Raw genomic sequence first — 24888 nt, 5'->3', positions numbered from 1 at the left:
TTTTGAATTAAGCGTCAAAAGAGCAAAGGAATAAACTTTCACAGCTAACACATTGAACTAATTAGAATATAATGCACTGATAACAGAACAATTACTATTAGTAGGAATATGGATGCTGCTGTCAATCTAAAGAAATACGGGACTTGGGAAATACAAGACAGCGGAACACAGAGTGTGACCGGGGGATTCTGATTGAATGCTTAGTTACAAACGATACCGATCTCTCTTTAGTTAGTAATTAGTAAGGCGACTAGCTGCTGCTACTAAAATGACTTTTACCGGTTAGTACAGCTTTTTTGTGAATCTCTAAGCGACCCATGTTTATATTTAGTTAATAATTGCGTGGTCAAAGCAGTGGTAAAACAAACTTACGTGTGGACTGCATGTCTGTTTTTATGTGAAAGGGCGGTGAAATGTGTTTTTTTTTTGCAAGTTTATCCTGTACTTACGTAATCCCGTTTCTCATTGGCTATCGGGGTTTTATCGTGTTATGACGGGTTCTAGAACCTCTGCATCACACGGTCCTTTGGCCACAGAGGGACAGGACGTGCAGTAGGTGGGTGGAAGTAGTTATAGTTAGGTGCCATTCCAGGACTTGCTGTCCCTGTATTTCAGTGGATTCCTCCCATATTTTTATTAATCAAAAAGGAAATACCTAATATGAAGAATGGTAATATAAAATAAATTAAAATAATTAAAATGAGCGTGTTTTCCTAGTGTTTCATTTGTATTTCTAGTTCCTATGTTTCCTCACTTGTATTCTGTTTTGTTTTTTTGCTTTGCCTTGGTTCTGATACCGAGGCATCGCAGAAAAAGAGAGGAACACAAAGAGTCACTGGCCAGAGAGAACACGCTCTATATTAGCCGCCAAGAAAAAAAAACTACATCAGACACGCAAAGCACATTCGACCAATTACATACAGGAAACACCACATTGTCAGACGCCGAACTGTAAGACGCGCACATGATGGGAGATTTACATAAGCTAATTACACACGAGGATCGGACAGGGTACACACAAGACACGGGTAAACACACGCGCAACAATAAGGAAATGTAACCAGTAACATTAACAATTACGACACAACAAAGGCTAATCCCTTCAAAGACTAACAAGCTGTAAAAGACGGACAACTCGAGTCCCTACATCGTGACTACAACAATTTGGGCTCCTACCCATGAAATCATTAAACAAGGACCGATTCGCAGACACGTTGTTTTGAATTAAGCGTCAAAAGAGCAAAGGAATAAACTTTCACAGCTAACACATTGAACTAATTAGAATATAATGCACTGATAACAGAACAATTACTATTAGTAGGAATAGGGATGCTGCTGTCAATCTAAAGAAATACGGGACTTGGGAAATACAAGACAGCGGAACACAGAGTGTGACCGGGGGATTCTGATTGAATGCTTAGTTACAAACGATACCGATCTCTCTTTAGTTAGTAATCAGTAAGGCGACTAGCTGCTGCTACTAAAATGACTTTTACCGGTTAGTACAGCTTTTTTGTGAATCTCTAAGCGACCCATGTTTATATTTAGTTAATAATTGCGTGGTCAAAGCAGTGGTAAAACAAACTTACGTGTGGACTGCATGTCTGTTTTTATGTGAAAGGGCGGTGAAATGTGTTTTTTTTTTTTGCAAGTTTATCCTGTACTTACGTAATCCCGTTTCTCATTGGCTATCGGGGTTTTATCGTGTTATGACGGGTTCTAGAACCTCTGCATCACACGGTCCTTTGGCCACAGAGGGACAGGACGTGCAGTAGGTGGGTGGAAGTAGTTATAGTTAGGTGCCATTCCAGGACTTGCTGTCCCTGTATTTCAGTGGATTCCTCCCATATTTTTATTAATCAAAAAGGAAATACCTAATATGAAGAATGGTAATATAAAATAAATTAAAATAATTAAAATGAGCGTGTTTTCCTAGTGTTTCATTTGTATTTCTATTCCTATGTTTCCTCACTTGTATTCTGTTTTGTTTTTTTGCTTTGCCTTGGTTCTAATACCGAGGCATCGCAGAAAAAGAGAGGAACACAAAGAGTCACTGGCCAGAGAGAACACGCTCTATATTAGCCGCCAAGAAAAAAAAACTACATCAGACACGCAAAGCACATCCGACCAATTACATACAGGAAACACAACATTGTCAGACGCCGAACTGTAAGATGCGCACATGATGGGAGATTTACATAAGCTAATTACACACGAGGATCGGACAGGGTACACACAAGACACGGGTAAACATACGCGCAACAATAAGGAAATGTAACCAGTAACATTAACAATTACGACACAACAAAGGCTAATCCCTTCAAAGTCTAACAAGCTGTAAAAGACGGACAACTCGAGTCCCTACATCGTGACTACAACAATTTGGGCTCCTACCCATGACATCATTAAACAAGGACCGATACGAAGACACGTTGTTTTGAATTAGGCGTCAAAAGAGCAAAGGAATAAACTTTCACAGCTAACACATTGAACTAATTAGAATATAATACACTGATAACAGAACAATTACTATTAGTAGGAATAGGGATGCTGCTGTCAATCTAAAGAAATACGGGACTTGGGAAATACAAGACAGCGGAACACAGAGTGTGACCGGGGGATTCTGATTGAATGCTTAGTTACAAACGATACCGATCTCTCTTTAGTTAGTAATTAGTAAGGCGACTAGCTGCTGCTACTAAAATGACTTTTACCGGTTAGTACAGCTTTTTTGTGAATCTCTAAGCGACCCATGTTTATATTTAGTTAATAATTGCGTGGTCAAAGCAGTGGTAAAACAAACTTACGTGTGGACTGCATGTCTGTTTTTATGTGAAAGGGCGGTGAAATGTGTTTTTTTTTGCAAGTTTATCCTGTACTTACGTAATCCCGTTTCTCATTGGCTATCGGGGTTTTATCGTGTTATGACGGGTTCTAGAACCTCTGCATCACACGGTCCTTTGGCCACAGAGGGACAGGACGTGCAGTAGGTGGGTGGAAGTAGTTATAGTTAGGTGCCATTCCAGGACTTGCTGTCCCTGTATTTCAGTGGATTCCTCCCATATTTTTATTAATCAAAAAGGAAATACCTAATATGAAGAATGGTAATATAAAATAAATTAAAATAATTAAAATGAGCGTGTTTTCCTAGTGTTTCATTTGTATTTCTAGTTCCTATGTTTCCTCACTTGTATTCTGTTTTGTTTTTTTGCTTTGCCTTGGTTCTGATACCGAGGCATCGCAGAAAAAGAGAGGAACACAAAGAGTCACTGGCCAGAGAGAACACGCTCTATATTAGCCGCCAAGAAAAAAAAACTACATCAGACACGCAAAGCACATCCGACTAATTACATACAGGAAACACAACATTGTCAGACGCCGAACTGTAAGACGCGCACATGATGGGAGATTTACATAAGCTAATTACACACGAGGATCGGACAGGGTACACACAAGACACGGGTAAACATACGCGCAACAATAAGGAAATGTAACCAGTAACATTAACAATTACGACACAACAAAGGCTAATCCCTTCAAAGTCTAACAAGCTGTAAAAGACGGACAACTCGAGTCCCTACATCGTGACTACAACAATTTGGGCTCCTACCCATGACATCATTAAACAAGGACCGATACGAAGACACGTTGTTTTGAATTAGGCGTCAAAAGAGCAAAGGAATAAACTTTCACAGCTAACACATTGAACTAATTAGAATATAATGCACTGATAACAGAACAATTACTATTAGTAGGAATAGGGATGCTGCTGTCAATCTAAAGAAATACGGGACTTGGGAAATACAAGACAGTGGAACACAGAGTGTGACCGGGGGATTCTGATTGAATGCTTAGTTACAAACGATACCGATCTCTCTTTAGTTAGTAATTAGTAAGGCGACTAGCTGCTGCTACTAAAATGACTTTTACCGGTTAGTACAGCTTTTTTGTGAATCTCTAAGCGACCCATGTTTATATTTAGTTAATAATTGCGTGGTCAAAGCAGTGGTAAAACAAACTTACGTGTGGACTGCATGTCTGTTTTTATGTGAAAGGGCGGTGAAATGTGTTTTTTTTTGCAAGTTTATCCTGTACTTACGTAATCCCGTTTCTCATTGGCTATCGGGGTTTTATCGTGTTATGACGGGTTCTAGAACCTCTGCATCACACGGTCCTTTGGCCACAGAGGGACAGGACGTGCAGTAGGTGGGTGGAAGTAGTTATAGTTAGGTGCCATTCCAGGACTTGCTGTCCCTGTATTTCAGTGGATTCCTCCCATATTTTTATTAATCAAAAAGGAAATACCTAATATGAAGAATGGTAATATAAAATAAATTAAAATAATTAAAATGAGCGTGTTTTCCTAGTGTTTCATTTGTATTTCTAGTTCCTATGTTTCCTCACTTGTATTCTGTTTTGTTTTTTTGCTTTGCCTTGGTTCTGATACCGAGGCATCGCAGAAAAAGAGAGGAACACAAAGAGTCACTGGCCAGAGAGAACACGCTCTATATTAGCCGCCAAGAAAAAAAAACTACATCAGACACGCAAAGCACATCCGACCAATTACATACAGGAAACACCACATTGTCAGACGCCGAACTGTAAGACGCGCACATGATGGGAGATTTACATAAGCTAATTACACACGAGGATCGGACAGGGTACACACAAGACACGATATATATTGTTAGGTGGTACCTTGGGCGGAGCTTAATTCTCCGCTTCTGACGTCATAAGAGGAAGTGGCGTATCCTTGATTCTGATTGGTCGAGGGTTTATGCCCATATATGGTACCAATGCATGCTTATGCCACGTGCTGCCGATAGGGGGCGATATGGTTTTGGGAGATTGCAGTGATGCCCGTATATGGTATCAATACATGCTTATGCCACGTGTTGCGATAGGGTGTTTTGGGAGATTAAACTTTAATAGAATAAAAATATATTACATGTATTTTATTAATGTGCTTTTTTTAATTACGTTTTTAAGAAATAATAAAACAGAGCAGGATGAAGGCAAGCTAGCGCATACACGTTCAGCGGGGGCGTCCGTCCGGCCCGTAGCCGCGTGTTGTTAGTAAGCGCCGTGGCGTATTTTAAAAGAAAGCACCCAAATGTTTTAAAGAAGGAAAACTTTATGGCTACTTTAAAAGAAAAAGCAGGGTGAATTTAAACAAACATGCCCGAAAGAAGCAGCAGAAGAGCAAATTTAAACAAGCGCAAGCGAAACCCGATAAACGTACACCCGTTGTTTTAAAAGAAGCGTGCACTCATTACATTTAACCAACACGAAAGACTTTAGTTATATTTACCAGGTTGGAGAAAGCATGTAAGCGGCAAACTTTTAGAAGAAATAGGACGAAACAAGCCCGGAGCTCCGACACATGCGACTACTCCGTTTGAACAACGCGGGCGGAATGGACGAACTCTAGTCCGGCGATTGGCGCATGCGCACCCACGCCGACGCCCCTTTCAAAATGGCTACGCCGACGGAGCGCCTGTTTTAGCAAATAAAACCCCTATAACCGTATTGTTTTTAAGTAATGAAGCACTTTTCTGTCAATGTGAATAATAAAGTAAAGCGCTCTGAGCATTTTCGATAGCAATAATCAGGAAATAACGCGGTTAATTCTTGTTTAAACGAATGCATGCTCTCACTCTCGTGTGGCGCAGGCGCGTAGATCTACACAGCATTTCCTTTATTGAGCCAGCTCGTTGCGTGAAGCAGTTGTCAAATGGCTACCAGCGGAAATTGTTGTCGTGATGCGAACCGTTGGCATGGATTGTGAGAAGCATGCCGCCATTCTGGCAGAATGCAAACTAATTCTATATTTTATATGCTTATTAAACAGAACTTGAAAAGATGTATGACAACACATGCTGATCTTTTATTTCAAATCAGCATCTTTAACCTCATCGTTTTTAAGCAATGAAACTCTTTTCGGCTAATGTGTTTTTTAAAATAAAACATCTTAAGCATTTCGACAACAAGAATCAAGGAATAACGCTGGCGATCCTTGTTAAAATAACTCTCCATGTCGCGCTTGTGCGTGCAGCCTGTTGGAGTTAGACTCCACCGAGTCCGTTGATGAGGAAAAGATGCATTCGTGAGGCAAAGGATGGTTGTAAGTCAGCTCTCTTTATTTGTTGTACAGATCGATCCGGGAGCCACCCTCAGATGCACAAAAGTACACACCAAGGGAAGCTCAGCTCCCTATTGTCTGTGTCTAGCTTTTATACACCGTTTAGGGCGTCTACTGTTCTTGTTGGTATCTTTCCAGTTGGCGTAACATACAACTGTTGTTTTGAAATTGCTGGCGTTAGTCCCCACACCCGTTCCCTTTTACCTTGTCTTGTTATGTTGCAATTTAGCAGCGTCAGCGACCCCCTCCCTTGTTATGTCCCCGCAGGTGAAGCGTAAGCTTAATGTCACCACGACCCTGTCAATGTACCTTCTGCTTTCCGAAATTTACTTACACTACGAGGAGGGCTGGAGCCCCCCTTCTCTTCCTGCCTGTGTTCCAGTTTGTTCCCCTTTCTCAGTGTGACAAAGTTTAGCACGCAACCTAGCCCCCCTTCAAGCCACGATACCCACACACCAGTCTTTTATTGAAAACAGCTGAGGCAAGTCGTTTTCGGAACTTTAAAGTGTGTATACAATAAGTAAACGTATGTAAAAGAAGTATAAAATGTGTTATAAAGCACATAGCCAACATTAATTAATAAAGAATTTAAGCATAATAGCCCAGACGTACCACGGCCTATAGCCGGTAGAAAGAGAGCTATCCTACAGCCTACAAGATAAAAGCATATGGCACCAAATTGGAATCAGTAGTCGTTAAAAGAATAAAATACATTATATGAATTTATCAATGCGACATTTTAAATACGTTTTAAGGCATAATAATTTTAAGGGGTCACCGGACGCGTCGAGCTTTTCTAGCTAGAGAGGAAAGAGAGTCGGGCAGTTTTGAATGGTAAAAGCAGTAGTTGTGTATTGTTAACGGTTTATTTTTTAACAAAATGTCCTATTTTATAACGGTAAAAACACAGCAATCCTGTTTTTAGGGGAGATTTATGCGTATTGCATGTCTAGACATGTCGATCAGCTAATGTCCGCGGCAGTGAGCGATAAGCCTATGAGAAGGAAGCGTCAATTGACAAATTGACAAATTGTTGCAGAGTGCGTGTAACATATCGTTTAACCGCTGGTCCTGAGTGTGACTAGCAGACAGACAGCATTCACACCCCGGCAGAAAGCACATTACGTCTATTTGTTAATCTGTTTTATTCGTAAATAGTATAAAATAATATATGTCTAATTGAAATAAAAGTCGATGTCTAACACCACAGCTCTGGGACTCTAGCATACCCCCGGGCGCCCCGCTGCGGGCCTGTGAGGCTGGATGAAGTATCTAACTTCAATTGCTTAATCAGCGGGGTAAAGTGCCGTAACTTAAACTGGGGTATGACAAATTAGTATAAAGTTTTAAGCCAATAAGATTTAATTAATAAAATAATTTAGTTGTATTTTGTTAGTTTTATTTTCAATAAAACACACCCAGCGCATTATTAATTTAATAGATGCAGGAACCAGTGAGCGGTATTTAGCTACGTACTTCAAAAACATTTAAAAAACTTTGTTAGACTAATACCTTAGTTATTTTAATAATTTAAGGGATAAAAACATTTGTCGTGTTTGTCAATGTGTTATTTTAAGTAAATGCGTTATTTTCCAACGCCAAAAGCCCTGTCATGTTTTAAGTGAGAAATGATATGGACTAGCAACTCTCTCTGGGGGGAGCAACCCCGGTTAGGTACTATTAAGCAGCATTAAAGAGTCCCTGATTGGTGGGCTCTGACGAGGAGGGGTGACCTAAAAACTCCAAACCATTTATCCATCCATCCATCCATCCATTTTCCAAACCGCTTATCCTACTGGGTCGTGGGAGGTCCGGAGCCTATCCCGGAATCAATGGGCACGGGAACAACCCTGGATGGGGGGCCAGCCCATCGCAGCCAAACCATTTAAGTTTGTGAAATTCATTTTTAATAATTACCAATTTCAGAAAAATATGAAATGTTTTGTAAAGTATCAATTTATTAATCATGTATTTAAACAAATAATGACCAGTATAAAAGACACATACAAAACTGTACAAAAGTATTGGGCTGTCAAAGAAAATGATGTTCAAATGATCTTGGTCTAGAATTATAATATTTTGTCCGTCAAAGTGTGGCAGCCCAGTCATTTCAAAATCTCTTCTAAAGTTAGTAAAACATTTGCACCAACCATCCAATAGACCCATATATTTTTGACTTGACCATTAACACAACTCCTATGGCTAATCAATGCATCATTAACATTTGTTTAATTAAATTAATTATTTAAGTGAGCTGGTGGCGGAATTTAACAAATACATGGAATGGCTGGGGTGCCCCTGAGGAGAGGTTTAGGATCCAAAGCGTGGTTCATCTAGCGATCCAACAAGGCATCAGTAACTTTATGGAGAAAAGAAGAAATTCTTGTTAGTTTTTATTGTGTCACTTTTAATTAGCATATATTTTTATGATAATTGTGTTTTTGTTCTGAGCAAATATACACAACCCAATTAAATAGCATTAAACGTTTTCTTTGATGGCCCAAGACTTTTGCATAGTACCATATTTTTTCAGAATCAAGAGACAATTTAATAAAAACCAGTCTTACCTTCACAAGATGACGATTATTAAACATTAACCAGCAAGTGGCAGCAAAGCACTTGTGAATAAGTGGCCAACACCTGGTTGTACAGGTTGCCAGCAGATAATCATCCCCTCTGTTTAACTGACTCTCATGCTATGACTGTACAGACTGAGCAGGGCCGAGTGAGAGAGGCCTCACTGCAGTTAGCATAACCGTTTATTTTGCAGCTCGTCTGACTCATTCTGCTCCACGAAGGTCATCTCCTCTGCCAGCTTCCTCTGATCCAGGGAGACCCTCTGCTTCTCTCTGATTGGTTCCCGCTTTCTACAGGAGGTCCAGTGCAGCTGAATGGTGATGATGGTGCAAATCAGGTAAAACACACCAGTCCCAGCTTTCAGTACAGCATCCAGAACCTGCTCCCACCTGTGAGACATATAATACACCAGTGTGTCTGTAAGTCACACATATCACATTTAAACCTGAAGAACAAAACAGTGAATCTATTCTGACTGAAGTAAGTAAGACTAAGAAAAGGTCACTCTTGAAACTGAAATATAAATTATGAAAGATATTCTACAGAGAAAATGATTAGATGGAGAACAATGAATTAGTGTTCACATCCCAGGGCACTGATAGTGAACAGGTGAGATAAATGATTTTATTAACATATTTTAATGTATCTATTGTATCAGGGTGGCATGGTGGTGCAGTGGTTTGCACTGTCGCCTCACTCCTCTGGCACGTGTACTCAAGTCTTCGCTGGAGTTCCGTGTGTATGGAGTTTGCATGCTCCCCCTGTGTCATTGTGGGGTTCCCTCCAGGGACTCTGATTTCCCCCCACAGTCCAAAAACATAGTGAGGCTAATTGGAGTTGTCAAATTGCCGGTAGGTGTGCTTGTGCGAGGGAATGGAGTGTGAGCGTGTCCTGCAATTGGTTGGCACCCTGTCATGGGACGTTCCCTGCCTTGCGCCCATAGGGACCCTGAGTTAGACAAGCAGTTTCAGACAATGGATGGATGCAGCACTGGAACAGATATTACAGAGTACAATTGTAACACTGGTCTACGCTGCAATGAAAAACCACCTACAGACATGTTAGTCAGTCTGCACACCATTAGTAACAATTCATCCTCACAAAGATGAAAAAATGCCTGAATTATGTTGCAAGCTACATGGATTTGTCTGGATTTGTATACATAACAAGTGACTGGCTGTATGTCTGTGGAAAATGCTGTGATTTTTGTCATATTACAGACTGATCATAAACTAGAAGACACACATTCAATATTAAAGACACCAATTAGCCTGACTGTGCGTTTTTGGATTGTTGGAGGAAACCCACACAGCATGTGGAGAACATGCAGACTCCACACAGACAGAGCAGAAGCCAGATTCAAACCCCTAAACATGGAGGCGTGAAGCAACAGCGCCGCCTACTGGACCACCGTGCCACTATCATTGAAACAATAATCCCAATAAATAACTCTGTTTCACAACAGCTGATAAATAGGGGATTATCCCCACAAAGAAGCACAAACCCCTTCGTGAGTGAAACTGCTGGGTTGATTAGTATGTATCTATTTATATTCAAGCATAAATAATTCACAGGCAGATTTAAATCAATTACTTATGTTTAACAGTAATATGAACTGGAATCTGCAGGATTCCACAACCAGCCACCAATACCAGCCAGTGTCCTTCCTCTCCAGCCCACTCATTGTCACAATGAAGGTTTTATTTTCTGTGTCATCCCTGATCAGGACAGGCCTCCCATGCAAACTCACTGATCTCTCTGATGCACAGGAGCCCCCAATCTTACACCACATCCTTTGTCTTTTGTTGTTTCCATAGTAACACTGACACTGTCTCCATCCACACCCGTCACCTCCTGTTTGTCCACTGACAGCCCTGGAGGACTTCAACACACAGGTAAAACACTCAAAGATTTGCACAGCAATGAAATGTTTATGAATATCAGCCCATTACAACATACATACTGTATGTAAATGTTTGGCCAATAAACTGACATTTTTTAACATATTGCTTATCATATTTAACCTCATGAAGTCACCCGATTTTGCTGACACTGTTACTTCTTCCAAGTCTCGTTTATCATATTGAATTAAATTAAAATGCAGATTTTTAAAATATTAAAACATTTTTCCATCAGTGTTTGTGTTAAGGTCCTTCCTTTTTGACTCAGTGACATGTTACATACTGTGCATCTCATTGGCTACAGTCTGCAGTACAGACATCTTACCATCAGTGACTGACAGATTAACCTGATCAGAGAGGCTCCACTGATCTTCACACCACACCAGTACCGATCGGAGTCCTCAGCTGTCAAATTGTTGATGGTCACAGTGAAGACTCGCTGGTCAGGATCATCTCTGACTCACACTTTACCCTCCAGTGGAGAGTCAGTGTGTACTATGGGAGTACATGACCTCACATTATACCCTCTGCACCAGTATTTCACATGAGTTTTATATCTGTCACCATAGGAACATGGGATTGTTACAGATCATCCTCTCTGTACACAGGCCCATTTCACTGTAGACACACTGTCAGCACCTGTGGGGAAAATAATTAACTGAATAAGGATTTTCCATCTCATGACATCTCTAAGTAATTATGCTTGGTTTGTGTAATACTTAGATTAGGTCATGTGTAATTAACAGAACAGTGATGATGTATAAAAGTCAAAGACCATCATTTTACTATAAGAACAAGGAAAACAAAACTAGTGTCTGATCTTGGGAAGGGCTTCAGCAGGATGTGGGATCGGGAATCTGAGCCTGGCAGTGTGTTCTAGGGTCTGAGAGGAAAACCAGGACCTTAAATCCCTAGTAAAAGGCCTAGATGAGGTGAATGAATGGGCTTGTCACTGTGTGGGATGGCCACACCCCTTAAGTACTATGGCCTTACTTGTAAACATATCCAGTCCTGTGATACAGGCCCTCTCCTATTCCCTCTATACATGCTTCCTTTGGGCTCTATTTGTGAACGTTATTGTGTAAAATATCATTGCTATGCTGGTGATATGCAGCTCTATCTGCCATTAAAACCTGGTGACTGCTGCTCTCTGGTGGCCCTTTCTAACTGTCTGGAGGATATTAAGAACAGGACAGCAATGACTTTCGTCCAGATTAATGAAAACAAGACAGAGGTAATGAGTTTTGGTCACTGTTCATGATCTCAGAGAACAATTAGGGCCTCATTCAGAAAACTTCCAGTCACATACTAAAAATCTTGGTGTCATCTTTGATTCATCACTGAGTTTGATAAACAAATAAATGCTGTTGTGAAGGGGTGTTTCTGTCAGCTGAGTTCAATAGCCTGGCTTAAACCACACCTTTCAGCCAAAGACCTGGAGAGTTACTCCTGCTTTTATCCTGATTGGGTTACTGCCGTTCTCTGTACCCAGGTTTACCAGAAGCATCTTTATTCTGACTACACCTTGTTCAAAATGGTGCTACCAGGCTCTCAACAAAAAATAGACACCAAATTTCCCCTGTGTTGGCTGCATTGCATTGGCTACCTGTTAAGTTTTGAGAATTTCTGAGAATACAGTTTAAAGATTTCTTATTTCTTTCTAAGGCGATACATGGCATAGGTCCCCAGTCCGTCTCGGAGCTAATTCAGCCTTACACCGCTTCTTATTAGATGCATCTCTGTACTGACCCTGCACACACAGGAACACATTTTATTTATCTATTTAATCTGACTATTCTGCTTTGCACATCATGTATTTAACATTTATAGTGATTTTATATTTATTACTAGATTATTGTATAACTTTTGCACTGTTTTTTGAACTTGGTTGTTGCTTAGTCTTGTTTTTCCATGGAGCACCATTATACCAAAAAGAATTCCTTGTAGGGTCAACCTACTTGGCAATAAACCACAGTCTGATTCTGATTATTTTTTGTGTAACATTGTGTAACATTGGCCAATGTCTCTACTTTTACAATATATTTATATTATTTTGACCTACAGCACTTTGGCACAACATAGATTGTTTTTAAATGTGCTATAGAAATAAAAATAATTCAACTTGATATAGAAACGTATTTCAAGTCATCCATCTTGCCGAGATGGGGTTTGCGCTGTGACCCCTGGTGGACAAATTATGCAGCAACAGCACTCATATCATGGTTGAAAGTTGTGTCTTTAGTCTCTCTGTTTCTTTTTAGTTATCATTAATTGGCCATTATAAACCAAATGCTGATAGCGATTTATCACAGACTCCTGCATTAATGAATTAAAATATTCATGATGAATAAAGAAGATGAATTGGCGCTAATGTGTATTTTTACTGTGTTATTGATAAGATAAATATTACAGTACACGGATCGCTCTGGTGTCTCAGAAATTGTCTCCATTTTTTCATACCAATTTATCATTAGTACAGTAGTGCTTGCAGTTCACAAATGCTTTGGCCTACAAACAATTTGGTTCGCAAAAACAAAATTTGGTCAATGAACAAACTCGACCAGATTCCTTTTTTTATACTAGTGTAACACCGGCGGGGCGCATATCCCAGCATGCCCTGCGTACAATTGTAAATAGAAGGACCACGACAGGCACCCAACAAGCACCGAACCCAAATACACAGATGGGAAACACAATGTTGTCAGAAGCTGAACTGCGAAATGCAGATGCAGTGATAGATTTACACACACTAAATACACGTTAGGATCGGACAGGGTATACACACAAGACATGGGCAAAGTGTAAAGTGAGGTAGACCTTCAACAGCTCGTCAGTCCATTGTAGGGCAAAGGAAGCTGGAGAATTGCCATGTGAACAGCAGAAATGTGGTCATACAGGATGTGAGGGTGAGACTGTGTGCTGTATACAGAGGGTCTGACCTCACGGCTTTGTTTCAGTCTTTAGTATTGTGATGACATTGTGATAGCCCAGTGATAACTATACTGGATGGGTGGTACCCCTTCAAAGAGCAAGGGGAGATGGGATACCATTGTGGTATGCAAGCAGGTCCTCAGGGTTGTCACACATGTTTTTCTGAGGTGTACACTGCTGGTTGCTTGAGCCCCTGGATGAGACACTGGTCAGTACCCTGCAGAATCGCTTTGGGCAGTGTGAGGACTTCTGCCCTCTCAGTTAAACAATAGGTGCAGGGATTGAGTCAAATGAGTCTCTCTGCATCCTGCTTAATGATATCAAGGGGTTGTGTAGGCGTGTCTGTGCTCACATGGCTCTATCAGTACAGAGTGAACTGGCCAGGGATCAGTTTATCTAGACACTTAACCCCAGATAGCTCACATTCAGACACAGTCAACCCCTCTGCGTCCCTAGACGAGGCCCTGGAACTGGCTTTGGAGAGAGAAATTGTGGGCAGCGAGGTGGCGGGGAACGAGGCGGGAGAAATCAACCAAGCTGTGAAGAAACGCCAAAGGGCTTGGAGGACCCAGGCCCTCAGGTTTACTTCCTGGAGGCAGACTGCCTGTAGGCTGACAGGCAGTAGCACCCCCCCCACCCATCAGTCCTCAGACAGTGTCCCAAGTTCACCGCCACCCAGGGTTCCGCCAAGGGCACGCATAGCCGGGAAGATGTGGGCCAACAAGGTTAATTTCCTGAACTTCCTTGTTGACACCGGGGAGGTGGCCCTGCTGCCACCTGCTGCAGAGGTGGTGACTACGGATTGGACTCACAGAGGCAACTTCTGTCACATACCCACCATAGTGATGTGAGTCGCATGTACTGCCCTAGTCCATACAGGTTCCACTGCAACCCTGGTGAGACCAGACACTGTCTAGAACTGACATTGGTGCAGGTGAGAACAATGACTGGTGACCTGGCCCCTTTAAGAGGGACGGGGTTGTTCCCTTTTGACATGGGGGGTTTAGTTGTGAATAGTAACTATGTGGATAGCTGACATGCTCGATCCCTCCATCCTGGGCCTGAATTTCCCCCGGAGCACGGCATGTGTGCTGGACTTTGGGCACAACATGCTGAGATTCCCTGCGGTCCATGTGTACAGTGGGGCCGCTGGCCCCGCAGCCTCTGCAGCTGACTGCCCACCCCTTACTGCCACTGGGCCTGTACCTCCACATCAGCTAGAGATCCCTTCCTCTGCTACAGTCACATGGGCCCCTGAGCCCACATGTGTCCCCTCCAGTGTAGCGCTGCTGCCTCACTCACTTCACTGGAGTCTAACGGGGTTTATCAGAGCGACTTACCTGAAGCTGCCATTGGAGGAGCCCATGATGACCACACGGTTGCCCTTGTGCCACTGCAATCCCACTGCCCTGGTCCTCTACCTCACACCATTGATCCCCTGCCCCACCCATACGGTTGTGTGCCTCTTCAGGTTTGCAGCCTCCTCCTGCACTGAGCGGCCATTTCAGAAGTTTAATTATTTAATTATACAGTAATACACACGTTTCCAACCATTAAAAACATTATCCAGACTTAAAGTCACTTGAATAAAAATATTTAAAAACTTGTTAGCATTTCAATATAGTATCTGGTTGGACTGTGTACTTCCTCTTTGTTTACATGGTTAACATAACACTCACAGCACAAAGTATGCTGTCCTCAGCATTCGTATCTCCGCAACATTCCAAAGATCCATCATAGGCCTTTAGTCTAAAAACAAGCTAAAATGGTCACTGAGAACCTTTGCGTCCATTGATTTCCATCAGCTGTGTTTGGAAAGTTCGAAAGAATTTCTGAGGCTACTGAACAGAGCCAGGGTTGCCAGCTCTCACCCATTTGGTGTGACACTCACACCTTCAGACTCTCACGCTCACGCAAGAAATCTTATTAAATCTTAGGGCAAATCTATATTATTTCATTATAAACCTAAAATTCGCTATATCAAAAGCACTGGGGTACTTTGAAAACCCTGCAAACTATTTACAAAGTAATAAAACTGTTACGTACATGTAAATCTGTGTGCATACTTGTTTCAAACTGAAAATCTTATGCCAGCCAGCTAAACAAATTAGACAACCCTGCTACAGGGCTCTCTGTTCAGTTTTCGCTGAATGCTAAGGCTTCCCAGGCAAGCTACTGACCCTCCAAATTTCACAGACCTCTCGGCCACCCAGTAATCTGTAACTTTAGTGCTGAAAGCTTGACAGTGAGTGTATCATGTGAGGCAGCTGTGGAAATACAGACTCTCCTCTGTGCCTCAAAAAACCTTCTACAGCGGCAATGTGGGATCTGTGCTCTCCGGAAGCATAACTGCTCGGTACGGCAGCTCCAGCTCTGAGGGCCGCCGAGTCCCGCTGAGGGTGATACCATGCGCCCAGAGAATCACCAGGACAGAACTACCGCCCTGCATAAGTCCCCGGGGCCTTATGGCCGGGACTGAGAGGCCGAGGAGAAGCTTCTACCCCCAGGCCCGTAGGATCATTAACATCACAGATTAAAAGCTAAAATATGCTATAACTACAATCTGTACTTTAAACATTTCTACATATTTTTTATACATTTTCATCTTTACTTTTTATATACCTTTTATTGTTATATTTTCTTATTATCTTTCTGTAGTTTCAGTACTTCTTTTGTTAATTCACGTTGTTTAATTTTGATGTCCTTTTACTAGTGTGTTTATTACACCAACTGGAGTAACGACAATTTCATTTCGCTGCCAGTGTACCACTACATTTGTACGACAAATAAAAATCTTGAATTTATTGTGTTACCCCCATCACATTATTTAATGTGTTCCTCATGAATTTCATTGTTTTCCTCAAAATAAACACGTATTCCAATTTTGGTTCTTGCAACACATTTCCAAAAAAGTTGGGACAGGAGCGATTTAGGGCCAGTAGTGAGGTAAATTGGTTAAATAATGATGTGATTTGAAACAAGTGATGTCAACAGGTGATTGGAATTATGATTTGGTACAAAAGCAGCACAAATACGTGAGAAAATTATTGAAATGTTTAAAAACAATGTTCCTCAAAGAACGACAGGAAGAGATTTGGATATTTCACCTTCATCAGTGCATACCATAATTAAAAGATTGAAGGAATCTGAAGCAATTTCAGTGCGTAAAGGACAAGGAAGCAAGCCTAAGTTGAACTACCGTGATCTCCGATCCCTCAGCATCCCACTGCATCAAGAATCGTCATTCATCTATAAGCGATATGACCACATATGACTACTTTGGCAAACCTTTGTCAAGTACCACAATACGTAGTTACATCCACAAATGCCAGTTAAAACTGTACTGTGCCAAAAGCAAGCCCCATCTTAACAGTGTCCAGAAGCGCCGTCGGCTTCTCTGGGCTCAGAACGCATCTGAGTTGGACCATCACACAGTGGAAACGTGTACTGTGGTCAGATGAATCAGTATTTCAGGTATTTTTTGTGAGAAATGGATGCCGTGTGCTCCAGACCAAAGAAGAAAAGGATCACCCAGACTGTTACCAGCAATAAGTCCAAAAGCCAGGGTCTGTCATGGTATGGGGTTGTGTCAGTGCCCTTGGCAAAGGTAACTTGCAGTTCTGTGATGGCACCATTAATGCTGAAAAGTACATAGAGATTTTGGAGCACAATATGTTACCTTCAAGAAGACATTTTTTCCAGGGACGCCCATGCATTTTTCAACAAACAATGCGAAACCACATTCTGCACACATTACAAAGTCCTGGCTGTGGAGGAAGAGGGTATGGGTACTTGACTGCCTGCAGTCCCGACCTGTCTCCAATAGAGAATGTGTGGTTCATTTTGAAGCGCAATATGTGACAACGAAGACCCCGTACTGTTGTCCGCTTTAAGACTTGTTTGCAGGAAGAATGGGACAAAATTACACCTGAAACACTACATCACTTGGTGTCTTCAGTCCCTAAATGCCTTTTAAGTGTTGTGAAAAGGAATGGCGACATTACAAAGTACTAAATGCTTTACTGTCCCAACTTTTTTTGAAATGTGTTCTAAGAACCAAAATTGGAATACGTGTTTGAAAAAGAACAATGAAATTCACGAGGAACACATTAAATAATGTGCTGTTGTATTGTTTTCAATGTAATACAGGTCAAAGATAATTTAACAAAGTGCTGTTTTCAGTTTGATTTTCATTTTACATACCATTCCAACTTTTTCTGATTTGGGGTTGTAAAATGTGAACACAAAAGCTTTTTTTGTGTGAACATTATAAAACAGATTAATTCGTATTAAACAATTTCAAAGACATAGACATCTAATATGTGTGTGTCTGTGAGAGAGAGCATTTCAATTAATGCCTATAGTTCAATATTTGTTATATGTGCTGAATTTCATGGTCATCATTTTGGAAAAAAAGCTACCTAAACCATACGGGACTTAGAAATGGGTTAAAACTGACAGGACGATACCAGATATCAAATTGTATAGTTAGGATGAATGTACTGTTAAACATCAGCACCATTGGAGGAGTCATGCATGGTGAGGCAGGGGGATATCTGTACATTAATGGGCGATGCATTACTGGGGATCTTTGGCGCCACCTTTTGACCAGTTACAGTCGTCATCAACATTAAAAAAACATTTCCATTTCCACTGCGTGAAAAAACAAATTGCACCCGATTTATAGAGTGGGAGACTACTTTTTGCAAGGATTTATATCTCCTGAAATTGCTTCTTCACAGATAAGCACCAGAATGTTCTTTTCCCAGATGGTAGTAGGGACAAAATCTCCTACCACTAATAATTCTGACCATACACAAATTTTTATTTTTCTGAGTCTTGTGATTTTACCGTATCAAAAATAACCAGTAAATCCTATTATTATCCTGCTACCCCCACTCTACCAAAACTCATGAAATGATACATTTGGAGGAGGAAGATTTCTAATTGATCCTTTATACCCACCAACCAGACCAGTATAAGAAGCTGTACGATGTAAAGCCTCTTTAAATGGGTACAGACTACTTCCGTTTATTGTAATAAGTATCTCATAAATTTGACTTTACACTTTTGCATGGTATTGATAGATTTTGGAAGTTAATTACTTAACACAATTCTTATTAAAATTGTTCATTATACAACCTGAATGTCCCAAGGTAGCACATTAGTACAAAAGACGCTGTATGATGTATTATTGTAGCAGTCAGATGTTATTTTAACCAATGTACAGGTTTACCTTTAATTTAATTCTACAAACATAATCAAAATCACTTGTGAAAAAGACATTTAGTCATTTACTAAGGCAGATACAACCTGTGGAAGCACAGCTAAAAGCATACCATCACCCATTATAGAGTGACCCATTGTCTTTGTAACTGAGTAATCACAACTAAGTGCAATTTACTATAATGAAACTGTACACAGAAACTGTAAAGGCAAAGGTAATTTATTATGATGAAATGCTTCCAAAATGCCCAGTGTGCTTCAGCGTTTCTCCTTTTCTCCAGTCGTCGACAGGTCCTGTGTTTATTAGGTGATCTGTGATGTAGGAGATCCTGAGAATGGCTGCTGCTCCAAGGATGATTGGCAGGTGGCTTTTCCCAGGAACAGCGGGCTGGAGATGTAAAGGTGGGATGGAGAAAATAAAGTGTAGGGGAATACAGAGTACAAACAACCATAAGAAACACACGGCCCATGGCCATATGTCCACAAGACAACCACCCGCCCAACCCGAGAGGGAGCCTACGAGGGACTAAGGGGGGCCCAACCCCTGTAAAAGGAGGTCCGCAGAGGGGGGACAGACAGCGAGCCCCCCAGTCCCTCCCGCAAGCCCTCCACCGAGGGAAGCGGGTCCAGGGCCAAAGGGCCCCATCAACCGGGAACACTCCCCTGGCGGACGGTCCCCCCAGCCCGCTCCCCGGCAGGACGGATCACCGCCCACTGTAGCAACCCGGCACGTCCCCCCCCTCCCCGACACTGCAGGATGATCTAAGGGAGACCCATACAAACAAAGTGCACCCCCCCCCCCCCCCCACCACCCAGGAGCGGACCTGCGTCAACTGGGGAGCGGCAGACCCCCCGCCCAGCCCAGACCGAACCCTACAATTCGCCTAGAAGGGCTCAGAGCATCCCTAGATACCCCGGACCGCCTGCCAGGGCCCCACCACGGCGCAGCAGAGCCAAGGACCACCCAGCCCGCAGCCCACAAGAGGAGACGGCCCACACCGGCCAGGGCCGTCTTCTACCTGGCGGGCCACCCCACACGCGCAGGGCCAGAGACAGAGAGTTAGGGGGGACCCCTCAGCCCCCACTGATTCCCCGTCCCATGTTAATGTGAAGTGTGCATGTACATGTGTGAGAGAGTTGTGTGTTTATGTCTACAATGCATTAAAATTAGTGGGTGCAGTTCGAGTATGAGGGCCCCACCACTGGCAGATGGCAGAGTCCCCCATCCCCCTCCCTGCACCCCAAGGCCCTAATGTAGCATGGACTGTGTATATAACTAAAGTGCAAAAAGCAGGTGAACAGTCGAGGCACGGGCACCCCACCGCTGGCAGACGGCAGAACCCCACCTGCCTAAACCCACCTCCTCAGCCCTAGTGTCATGTGGTGTCTAATTTAGCACTAGAACTGCCAAATCTACGCGTATTTTCACAAATTCCCTGGGCCTAACACCTACTAGTATCCCTGCTGAGAGTTTCTTGGGCCATTGTCCTCCTGCTTTTGTTGTGCAAACACACCCATTACCTGTGAGGCCTGGCACATTTGCATTTTTTTACTCAGAGCAGCTAAAATCCAAGGCAGGCTAAACCTCTGTGTGTGACATGGAAACCTTCACAAAAGTCTGCCATATCTATATCAAATATCCCACACACTGACTGACCTGCAAATATGAAAGACACACATTCACAAAATATATGGAAGCACAAGTCTGTTTTATTTATAAAAAAAAATTGAGTGTTTCAAACTTTGCAGTGTTTGCAGACCCAGTGACCATCATCCCTGCATTTGGCGCAAGTGAATTTGTAACACTTTGCACTGGTAAACCTGCTGCGGTTTCTGTTGCAGTTCTCCTGTACCTGACACTGAGTTGTCCATACAAGTCCTGGCACAGCAGCAGCCTTCCTCTGTCCCCATAGCCTTTTGTGGCATAAATTGGCAATAGACTTCCTTGGCTAGATGACTCAAAAATAATCTTCTTTTGCCTTCCCACCCTGTACATGCCTTGTACAGAACGTAGGAATTTGCCACCACCAGGTCCAGCATGTTGTAAAATACAGCTACTGGCCACCTGCATGTTGCTGCTCTTACGAAATACATGCGCGCCATTTGGTCCAACACATTTACACCACACTATAACAGCGGAGAGAGAGAGAGTCATGAGTGTATTTGCTTTTTTTCTACCTTCTTTCTATATAGGCCTGTATAGTACATATCAGAAAACATTGTAGCACTGATGTAAAATTATACACACATTCACATACCTTCATGTGGTTATAGTCTGTTATCGTGTTGGGTTTCCTCTTTCTGCCTTCACAGATCGCCACATCTTGGTCCAAAGAACTCAGAACACACACAATCTTGTTTTTTTAGGTGCATAAATTGTCAAGGAGACACTGCCACTTCTAAGCACTGACGCGGAGAATTCCTCTTGCTGTGCAGTGTCCTTTGAAATTGGAGGAAGTTCATACCAAACTTTATTCCCTGTGCTCAGTAGTATTGTTTTGCGCTGAAGCAGTCTGTGTGACAGTGCCAGTGAGGTGAAGAAATTGTCCGTTGTGACATTTCTCCCGTCATCCAGAAATGGCTCCATCAGACTCATGACCATGTTCTCTGCCAGCCTCTCCCTTTTCTGGTGACTGGGGTCCTTTCCCAAGTTAGGGGACATGTTGCAGACGTATTTGGTCTCCAAATCCGTGGCCATCCAGAACTTGATCCCAAATTTGTCCGGCTTGGATGCGATATACTGCATGGACAATGAACCTTGGTCGAGAACAGCTGTACATCTATGTTCATGTTTTCTCCTGGAGTGAAACTTTCAGCACAGTTCTTGGTGAAGGCTGGCAGAGAACGTGGTCATGAGTCTGATGGAGCCATTTCTGGATGACGGGAGAAATGTCACAACGGACAATTTCTTCACCTCACTGTCACTGTCACACAGACTGCTTCACTTTACTGGGCATGGTGAATAACGTTTGCCGTGAACTTCCTCCATTGGCAAAGGACACTGCACAGGGAGAGGAATTCTCCACGTCAGTGTTTAGAATGGCGCGCATGTATTCAGTACGAGCAGCAACAAGCAAGTGGCCAGTAGCTGTGTTTTACAACATGCTGGACTTGGTGGCGGTGAATGCCTACGTTCTGTACAAAGCATCTACAGGGTGGAAAGGAAAAAGAAGATTGTTTCCGATTCTTCTAGCCAAGGAACTCCATTGCCAAATACAGGGATGATGGTCACTGGGTTTTCAAACGCTGCAAACACAGACTTTGAAAGATAGACAGACTGTGTGGGACAGTAACCACTGAGACAAAAGGCAGAAAGATGACGAAGAGATGAACCTGGAACTGAGGCACGGATACATCAATTTTTACATGAACAGCCAAACATGTAAAGCTGGAGAGATCACACAAAAACAAAATTCACTTTTGGTGTTATAATTCAGTGATGGCCAATGAAAATGAAATGACATTTTATTCTGTATGTGTATGAGCATGTCAAAAACCATGGACCATGACTTCACTCAGCTTATGACATTTATATACAAACATGCATTGGAGACTGTTAGCATGTTTTCATTTTATTCATTTCATTCTATTAGCAACTTTTCATTCTATTTTCACTCAATTTGTTTTATAAATAACACAGACTTGTGTTTCCATATATTTTGTGAATGTGCGTCTTTCATATTTGCAGGTCAGTCAGTGTGTGGGATATTTGGTATAGATATGGCAGACTTTTGTGAAGGTTTCCATGTCACACACAGAGATTTAGTCTGCCTTGGATTTGAGCTACTCTGAGTAAAAAATGCAAATGTGCCAGGCCTCACAGGTAATGGGTGTGTTTGCACAACAAAAGCAGGAGGAGGATGGGGCTGAAGACCTGCGAAAATCACAGCAGGGGTGACAAACACCTTGGGACTCTCAGCAGAGAATAAAAACTCGGCAAATCTAGTGCTAATGTGCAAGTAAAACCTCCCCACTGCCCCTCAAAGCCCTAGTGTTGTATGAAATGTGGTGTCCGGCCCAGGGGAGCAATAAGGGCGTGCAGGAGTGGGCCCCCCCCGGCACCGGGGCCAGATCCCCGACTGGCCCCGATTAGTCCTCATCCCCGACCCCACACAACCGGCAGGGGCGGCCAACCGAGGGGGTTCAGGGGCGCCACATTAACAATTGTTAATAAACATTCCACTATACATCTCAAAATTTTGCACACTTAATTCATTATCTTTGATACTGTTTCAAACATTTAATGTTCCCCAAACAGCAGCAGAAGAACCACAGCTTCATCTTCCTTGTATTTTGGCTCTTCTCTGTGTCAAGAGCTCTACAAGCTCAACTTTAATATTAATTTTCCACCACTTCTACATCTTCTATCTATACCAGACCCACATCTATCTCTACACCGCCAGTTTCCTCTCTGAAGAGTCTCAGAAACAATGCCAGCATTGCCTATCACTCTCACACCCTCCCCTCCCTTACACCAGTCAGTCACACCTCCCAGTCCCCCCATAACCTCCCCAGCCTGGACAGTGGGGGGTGTCGCTGGTGAGCACTCCTCCAAACCTTTCCTCTCTCCCCAGTCGATCACCTCGTCCCACAGGTCCCAGGCTCCCCAGTGCTGGTCGTTGGTCCAGGAAACAGCTTTCGGAATTTTCATTCTGGTTAACATAATTAACTAGCCGTCTGTGATACTCTCAAAGCCAAACTAGACACTGTGAATTTTCAACGTACTCCAGACATTTGCTAAATGCTATTCACCAAGAATGCCTATGGAAAGGGATGGAGCCTTCATTAGCTGCTCGTGGGATCGAGGCTACTCCGATAGAAGCGGCCAAATTGCTAAAACTGTTTCACAACCTATACAGTAACGCTGGCGAAATCAGGACGCTGCTTCGGTACGTTATAACATCGCCATGGTAATGAACCCAGCAAACGGTTAATCTTACTTCAACAACATGGGACATTTAAAAAGTAAACGTATAGGGGCTCTTTTCAGAATAACATCTTCAGATGAAACGCATTACGACAGACCGGATGAGTAAAACCAATCATATCAACCATAAGGCTTGTTGTTTTTAAGTTCAACACAATTATTTTCTCTTACAATTTAAATATAAACAATCACATTACGAAAAATGGCCACAGCACCTACAGTTTAAGCTACTAATTTTAAATATATTTCAATTATATTTTGCGGCAATATTTGCATGAACTATATCACGACATAAAATGAAATATAAAATTAACTATGCTAACAAAACATAATCTGAAGAAATAGCAAGAAACATACGAAGAGATGCTTTTCACCGCTGCGCCATCGCTCTGTCAGAAAGTTTATGTTCAAACTGCACTGATTTTGTTTCTATGGAAACCAGCGAAATTGTTCATTGGTCGAAAGGATGAAGATGTGTACTGACGCCATTTTCAACGAATGAAAACGAGAATTAATTGTCAGGGCGGGACGAATTTGAAGGTGAACCAATCAAAAGTAGTATGTTTAGCTCGTGCTTGTTTTGGCTGAGCGTGATTGGATTTGTTGATCTGACCGCCTTCAAGCCGTAAACCATGTATCTACTTGTCAATGGGAAACCACGCAGTTCTGTCTATAAGTACTGACTGTAATTTTTTTATGACATTATGTCTTTGCTATGCAGTATTACGGTAATGCGTAATACCGCGATGTTTGGGGTGCCCCGCTGTTTTTTTCCATAGCTGGTGAACGCAATTAGCATATTAGCCACGTTGGTAGGTCCGCTTTTGAGAAAGAACACTATAGTTCTTGTTATTCACATTCTGTGTCCTGGTGTTTTTAATTTCTCATAATGTGAACAAAGATATGTCATATACAAGTTTTTTGAGAGACTAAATTTTGGTTTGATTTATAATTTATTTAATGGTAAATAAAGTTCTTATATAGCTATTTTAGAATTAGTGCAGTCTTTCGTTTAGAATTAGCGCAATATTCTTAAAAACTGCATGTTCAAACCAAACGCCATGCCATAATAACTGCTTTACAGATATTTCATTCAGGAATCTATGGAGGGTATACTGTAGGTAGGCCTGTTTGTGTGTGTGTGCGCGCGCGTTTGGGTGGGTGGTTATGTACATAGTGCTATA

Source organism: Brienomyrus brachyistius, chromosome 4 (assembly GCF_023856365.1).
Source record: "Brienomyrus brachyistius isolate T26 chromosome 4, BBRACH_0.4, whole genome shotgun sequence".
Lineage (NCBI taxonomy): Eukaryota > Metazoa > Chordata > Actinopteri > Osteoglossiformes > Mormyridae > Brienomyrus > Brienomyrus brachyistius.
This window is presented reverse-complemented; position numbering follows the sequence as displayed.